This window comes from Pteropus medius, unplaced genomic scaffold (genome assembly GCF_902729225.1).
Source record: "Pteropus medius unplaced genomic scaffold, Ma_sr-lr_union100, whole genome shotgun sequence".
Lineage (NCBI taxonomy): Eukaryota > Metazoa > Chordata > Mammalia > Chiroptera > Pteropodidae > Pteropus > Pteropus medius.
In genome coordinates this window covers 2,502,127-2,509,941 of record NW_024353907.1, presented here as the reverse complement: position 1 = coordinate 2,509,941, position 7,815 = coordinate 2,502,127, and the positions used below count along the sequence as shown (strand labels likewise).

General features: G+C 41.5%; 1 pseudogene; it reads left to right on the top strand.

Annotated features, from left to right (window-relative positions):
• The first annotated feature begins 6,606 nt into the window (after positions 1-6,606).
• Positions 6,607-6,725, top strand: LOC120593711 (uncharacterized; annotated as a pseudogene).
• Positions 6,726-7,815: the final 1,090 nt, after the last annotated feature.

The window sequence follows — 7,815 nt, the reverse complement described above, 5'->3', positions numbered from 1 at the left end:
TGAACCTTGAACCCAGCCACCTTGCTACCCGTTGGGCCTGGCCAGCCAGACCATGATTGCATTGAAGTTATGGATGGAGTGTTTTCCAGCTGACCCAACTTGATAGACTAGCCCCTCAAGGACCCTAATTTAGAATATTACACTGATGATAGCCGCTTTTTAAGGGAAGGAGAATGCCTTGCAGGATATGCTGTGGCGACCCTACATTCCACCATTGAGACAAAATCTCTGCCTAGGGGAACCTCAGCACAGAAGGAAGAGCCCATTGCCTTGACCCTCACCCTTCAGTTGGCAGCAGGAGTGTGTGCTAACATATACAGTGACTCTAAGTATGCCTTTACCATCCTCCATGTACACAGAGCCCTGTACAAAGAGAAGGGTCTAATCAATTCTGGGGGAAAAGACATAAAATATGGAAAGGAAATCCTAGGACTCTTAGGTGCTGTGTGGGCCTCCAAGAAAGTAGCAATCATGCACTGTAGAGAACATCAAAAAGGGGATGCCATAATGGCCCGGGGCAACCGCAGGGCAGACCATGTTGCCGAACTGGCTGTGGCCAAGGAGATGGCCAGCCCTATAGCTCTAACTGCTTCCTTGTTTCCCAGTCCCTTAGCTAAATGGGACCCCAAGTACTCGCCTCAAGAAGAAGCCTGGTTTAAGACTGAAGAGGGGAGCCTCCTCCCCAGTGGATAGTGGAAGTTCAAGGATAGGTGAAATGCAGTTCCTGGGAACCTAGACTCAGTCTTTGTCAAGCAGTTTCACCAAAGGACTCACTTTGGTCTAACTGCCCTAGAAACCACTCTGGGCTGGTACTTCTATATCCCCCAGCTCTCTAGCATCTCCCGAGCGGTGTCTTAACAGTGCGAAGTCTGTGCCTGCAACAATCCTAAGCAAGAGTTATGTGCCCTACTGGGGGTCCAAAGTGTCAGTGGCACCCCCTTCGAGGAACTCGAAGTAGACTTCACTGAAATGCCTCAATTATGGGGCCTCAAGTATCTCTTGGCCTTTGTATGTACCTCTTCCGATTGGATAGAGGCTTCTCCCACCTGGACTGAGAAGGCCCAAGAAGTAGCTAGACTGCTCTTCTGAGAAACTGTTGCATGATTTGGCCTACCAATTACCATTGGCTCAGATAATGGGCCAGCTTTTGTAGCAGAAATAGTTCAGCTACTAGCCAAGAATTTAGATATTAAATGGAAATTGCATACCGCCTATCGACCACAGAGTTCGGGATAGGTGAAATGCATGAACAGGACCCTTAAGACTCAATTGGAAAAAACTATCTTAAGAGACACATTTACATTGGGACAAAGTCCTCCCCAAGGCACTATTAAGAATCAGGTTGGCCCCAACAAAGAAGAATGGGTTCTTCCCCTACGAGATCCTGTATGGGTGGCCACCACCCCTCATCAAAGGACTACAAGATGACCTCAAGGAAATAAGTGAATTGACTCTGAGAGGACAGCTTCAGGCCCTAGGGACCATCTTCCAGACTCAACCAATGGGCTAGGGAAAGGCTCCCTGTCAGTTTAACCGTTGAAGTTCATTCCTTTAAACCAGAAGACTCTGTCTGGGTGAACGAATGGGACATTCAGCCCCTAAAACCCCTGTGGACAAGTCCCTTTACTGTCATTTTGTCTACTCCCACTGCAGTTAAGGATGCTGAAATAACGCCCTGGATACATCACAGCAGACTTAAACCCACAGCTGCAGAGTGGGAATGTATTCCAGACTCTTCTGAGCCCCTCAAGGCAACCCTCCAGAAGAAAACACCGACTGCGCCGACAGACCAAGGGTAAGATGTTGACCCCGCTTTGGTCACACCAGAGGCTGACCAATCTACGCACGGAAGAAGCCTGAGGACAACGTCTCATCAAGATGGGACCCTAATAACCTCTTTAGAGGCTGGTTCTCCACTTTCGCTGGCTTTAAGACCTTAGTTGGGATAGTACTACTTCTCCTTGAGGCCTGCCTCATCCTCCCATGCCTATTGCCTCTTGTTTTCTGGTCAACCACCTCCTCCATAGAGGCTATAGTAGAAAAAAAAAACTGCAGCAAAAGTCCTTATGCTATGGAGGTACCAGCCTCTAAACCAAAAATTAGCAGAAGGAGATGATACTCTCTGACCCAGTCCTAGGTCTGAGCATGAAAGGGGAGAATGTGGCAGGCTGACCCTGCCTGACCATTTCTTGCTCTAACGAGTTAGTTCCTGACTGCACCCCACTCCCAACCCCCGCCCCAGGACTCTCCAGCTGATGGGGCAGTCCAAAAAATTGTTTAAACGATTAAGCTGGTTTCCTTATAGTTTGGCAGCTAATCAATGTTCTCTTTGTGTTCTTCTTCCTTATATGGAATATCTATAGCTGTGTAGTAATGCGGAAGTACAAGATGGTATAAAACTGCCCACCATGTTACAATCGGGGCTCAGCCTTTGGATAAGAATCTGCTGAGGCAGTGCTGTCGTCAATAAGCGCTGCTTCCTGTTTGTAGCCTCGGTGTCTCGTCTCTCTGTCCAGAATCCTGCAACATTTCTTAACCCCTTTTATCTTTTTAAGGAGCTTTTATATATTAGGGAGGTTAGTCCTTTACCTTCAACTAGAATTGTAAATGTTACTCTCAGTTTGTAATTTGTCTTTTAACTTTGATTTTTATGCTTGTTTTAATTTTTATGTAGTCAAATTTATCAATTTTGTGAGTCTTTTATAAAAGGCCATCCCTGCTGCAAAGTTATAAAGGGATTTGCCCGTGTTTTCTTCAATTGTTTTTATTATTTCAATTTCTACCTCTAGATATGAGTCATTTGGAGTTTATTTTGGTACATGTTGTAAGGCATGGATCCAACTGTATCTTTTTTCAAATGTCAGCTATCAGCCTTAATTCTGACAACAGTTTTAATAAAGTCTATATCTACTTTGTGGCTGCCTAACCCTGCCTGGCCATTTCCTGCTCAAGTAAGTTCATTCCTGACTGCCCTCTCCTCCACCTCAAGGACTCTCCAGCTCACATCTGTTGTTTTCATGGCTTGTCAATCAATTAATGTTCCTCCTTATCTCTGTAGCTGTGTAGGAATAACAAGACTATAAAACTGCCTGTTATGTTACAATCGGGGATCAGCCTTTGGATAGGAATCCGCTGAGCCAGTGCTAGCATCAGTAAGTGCTGCTTCCTGCTTATAGCTCGGTGTCCCATCTCTCTCCGTTCGAGAATTCTACAACTTGATCTGAGATTCTACCCTTATTATGTACTCTGGTATATATTGTTTTATTTATCTACCCTTATTATGTACTCTGGTATATATTGTTTTATTTCTGGACTTTCTATTATGGTCCCTTTGTCAGTCTGTTCATACATCAGTATCACAGTTTTAATTAGTAACTTTTTAATAAGTTATATTTCATATGTGATCAGGCATTCCTCTTTCATTGCTTTTCCTTTTTAGAGGTATCCTGGCTATCTTTGCTTATTTTTCCATCCTGCACTCTTCTGCCAATACTTTATAAACCGTTTAGTTCAGCCTAACATGGAGATAAATACCAAAGGGCCAGAATCAAGTCTGCAATGTAATCCATTCCAATTTATCAAGTCTTTATGCATTTTAAGCAGAAATTGAATACATCATTTGCAATGAAACTGTAAATACAATTTGGTATATAATTTTTTTCCACTTAAGCACTTTCCTATTATTATAGTCTTTTCAAACATAACATTCCATAATTTCTATACCTATTCATCTATTACTGGACACTTTCCATTTTCTCCTATTGTTTCTATTCCTTTTCATTGTGAAAAAGAAAACAAAACAACCCTGTAATGAATTTATACCTGTTTACACTCCAACAAGCTAGTGTATTGCAGTATCAACTTTACCACACTTTGCTCATCAGCAACTGATTATCTCAGTCCTTTGAAAGGTCTCTTAAAGCATTTTAAGTCATGCAAATGTGGAGTGAGTGGGTTCCATTGTGTTGTGACTAGGGTGAAACAATACCATTTAGAAAATACATTTTGTACAAGTTTTCTCCCTCTTGAAATGCTGGTGTGGTCTGCTGAGGAGTAGATTTATTTGTATAATGGCCTAGGTGTCTTGTGGAAGTTAATGATTACTAGCTGCCCTCCAAAAAACAATTCTGAGGATTTGAATTATGAACATTTACAGGTGTTAATGAAGGTGGAACTGATCAAGGCCCAGTGGCTTAAACAAACAGCAAGAGTCTTGAAGTAAGTTATCAGATATGTTAAGAGAAATGGAAATAATGGGTTAGCTTTGGCACTGAGCAGGAAGAAGAGGTAAAGCTCCTCAATTGTAGAGGTTGAGAAGCTTGAGGAGAGAGAGCTGCAAAGCTCTTTAATTTAGTCTGGCACAGGAAGACTGCTTGACCTACAAATACCATTTGTGTGGCTTTCACGGCTGTCCTAGGGGCTAAAGTTCTTCCTTCTGTGCCTGTAACCTTAACCCGCAACTCCAGACCTTTGCTGACAGCACAGTCCTCTTCATTTGGGTTTAGATCCAAGGCTGGACCAGTCTGAATGGGACTTCTCTTACTCAAACTTCTGGTAAGTTAATCGGAATCCCAAGCAACATTGAGTGGGCAGGGGCTGAGGAATTATATTAGTCTGCTAGGGCTTCCACGACAAAATACCACAGACTGGATGGTATAAACAATAGAAATTTATTTTGTCAGTTCTAGAGGCTGCAAGTCCAAGATAAAGATGCTGTCAATGTTGATTTCTGGTGAGAGCTCTCTTCCTGCCTGTAGATTGATCTATCCCTGACAGTACCTAGCACATTGCCTAGCCCTTTGTAAGTCTCAATGAATATTTGGTGAGTTAAAAGACTGAATAAATACAAGCTAACCTTTAATGAATATTCATTATGGGCCATGCATTAAGTCCTTTACATAGTTAATTTTATTACCTTATTTTCAATTAATTTTTCTAATTTTTTAGAGGAGGAACCCAAAGTTCAAAAAGGTTAAAACCCTTTCCAAAGCAAAGCTAGGAAAGACAGAGGTGGAATTTGATCCTAAATCTGGATAATCCCAAAACTCATACAAATGCTTAATGTGTTGTAGCCGCCAGCCCCTGAAAGACACACGGACCACCAGAAATCAGAGAGTTATAGGAAACACGCTCTTTATTCAGCCAGCTGGGTCTGCCAGGGGGAACGCAGACCCCAAATGAAGCAGCCCCGAAATGTAGAGGTACAGGGTTTTTAAGCCCTAAATCCCATTCCTCATTCTGTCTTAAACACAAAGGTCTATTTTTCTTCTATTCACTACCTGTCAACCCACAGGTCAGGTGTGCAAGCGGGGGTACAGAAGCAGAAAGCTTATTGTTAGAATGTTATGTTCCCATGGGTGATAGCCTATGTTCCCATGGGCGATAGCCAAGCAGTAATTTTCCAGCCAGCACAAATGAAAATGCTAAACTATCTGCTTCAAATTCAACACAAGAATCATAAAGAAGGGAGGGAGGTCTATGGGGGAAATAGAGAAAAATTATGCAGAAAATACTTTTCAAATGTGTCTTAAATTATGTCTGAGTGTTGCCTGGCAGAAAAGGGAGCCATTGCTTTTAGAGAGAAAAAGAACATTAACCAATCATGAAAAATATTGGAAAAAGGAATGTGTATTCAGAAAACTTAACAAGTTCAGTGGGTGTATAAAAGAAGGAAACTTGGAACAAGCTGTAGTAGGGGGCCAAAAGTAACTTGGGTCCAAAATGTAAAGGGTTCTGTATGTGGGAGGTCAGCAAACTATGACCTTAGGCCAGATTTGCCCCACATATTGTTTTTGTAGTCTGTGAGCAGAGAATGATTCTTATAAAGAACTGTTAAAAACAAACAAAAAACCCCAACCAGCTGTGACAAAGACTATACATGACTAGCAAAACCTAAAATATTTACAATCTGGCTCTTTTCAGAAAAAGTTTGCCCATCCTTGCAGTATGGCTTGAGAGGTTTAGACTTTATCTTGTAATGGGCAATTGTTGCAATTATTTAAGTAGAGAAAGGATATATAGGTGACTGTTGAATAATGTGGAGGTTAGGGATGCTGGACCCACGTAATTGAAAATCTGGGGATAACTTTTGACTCCCCCAAAACTTAACTACTTACTCAGTGTACAGTTGACTGGAAGTCCTACTTATAACATAGTTGATTAACACATATTTTGTAGTTATATGTATTATATAAGGCATTCTTACAAGAAAGTATTTAAAAAAATTCAACCTACTAAATTTGCAGATCTAATTGTCTTTATTAAGTGATTTATGAATTGGGAAGCATTTCATCTAGCAACTAGAAAGTCACTCTGAGGGGTTGTACAAAATGGAAGCTTTCTTATAGGAAGCAGGGTGGGGCAAGGGAGCTATTAACAAATGAAAAGAAAAGATTATTTTGTGGAGGGGGACACATTTCTTTGGGGGAAGAGAACTAGAAGAGTTTTTATTGTGCAGATTGCCTCTTCTTTCTATGGTGAGAAAGGTGGGTTGGAGAGGCTCCAATTGACAGATTACTTTAGTAGTGCTTGACCAGAAAATTCCAGACTGGGTGATTAAGATTATGTTTCTGGGAGAGGTTGAAACTGCAATTAAAAAACAAAAAAGTCTACGGCCATGCTACCCTGAACAAGACTGATCCCGTCTGATCTCAGAAGCTAAGCAGGGTCGGGCCTAGTTAGTACTTGGATGGGAGACCACTTAGGAAGACCAGGTGCTGTAGGCATAAAAAATAAAAAAATTAGGGATTGTAAACTGACAAGGTCCTTGAAATCTGCGAGGTCAACCAAGGGTTGCCTCGCCTGAAAAAAATGAAAGGAAGGAAGGAAGGAAGGAAGGAAGAAAGAAACTTCAGTTAGATCAGGTATTAAATCTAGGTTCGCTATCACGGGCTTTTAGGACAAGTTGTGCTGTTTTGGGCCTGTGGTTTTTCTCTTAAAAGTAAGCTAGAGAAAATAAAATGTTATTAAGAAAATCATGAGGAAGAGAAAATATATTTACAGTATTTATCGGAAAAAATCAGCGTATAAGTGGACCTGTGCAGTTCAAACCTGTGTTGTTCAAGGGTCAACTGCAGTCAGGTTTTAGTAGGGAAGATCTAGTGACAGAATAGATTGGGTTGGGGTGGGACTGGGAGAAGCAAGAGAATGTAGAAAGAAGCCAATTGAGAGGCCATTGCAATAATTTAAAGGATAGCCTTGAGAATGCAAGCCACAGCCTAGGTGGTGCAAGTACATGATAAATGACTGTTTAACTGTGGGAGAAAAGGGAAGGGAAAAAGAAGTGACTGAATTTGTTGTTGTTTCTTTAAGTAGCTTCAAGGATAATGTAGAGTTGGTTTAAACTTGTTGAATTTGTAGGTCATTCAAGTGCAGATATCTAGTAGGGAGTGACGGTTTAGCCAATGGGGGAGATTAGGCTGCCCAGGACGTGCGAAATGCTCTTCTGTTTGTTGTTTTGTCTGCCTTTTGTTTTTCTCAATTCTGTCTAAATTGTTTTTAACAAATGAGGTTTCCAAAGACAATGAAGAAAGGTGGAGATTTTTAAGGGTGGAAAATTTTCAAGTGAGCCAACTAGCTAAATCAGCTATAGGGAAGAAATATCTTTAGATACCAGAAGTTGTCCTACTTGCTTGGGTGTGGTTTACGAGGTGTATTGTATAAGATATGAAGATGGCCAATGTCTGCTTCTGTGATCCACTTACTTGTTAACCAGGGTGTGGTACTAGGTGATGTATTGTGCTAATGGCCAACTTCTGCTTCTGTAATATGCTTGCTTGTTCTAGGCTTTTATAACTGCCTCACTGTCAAACCCCG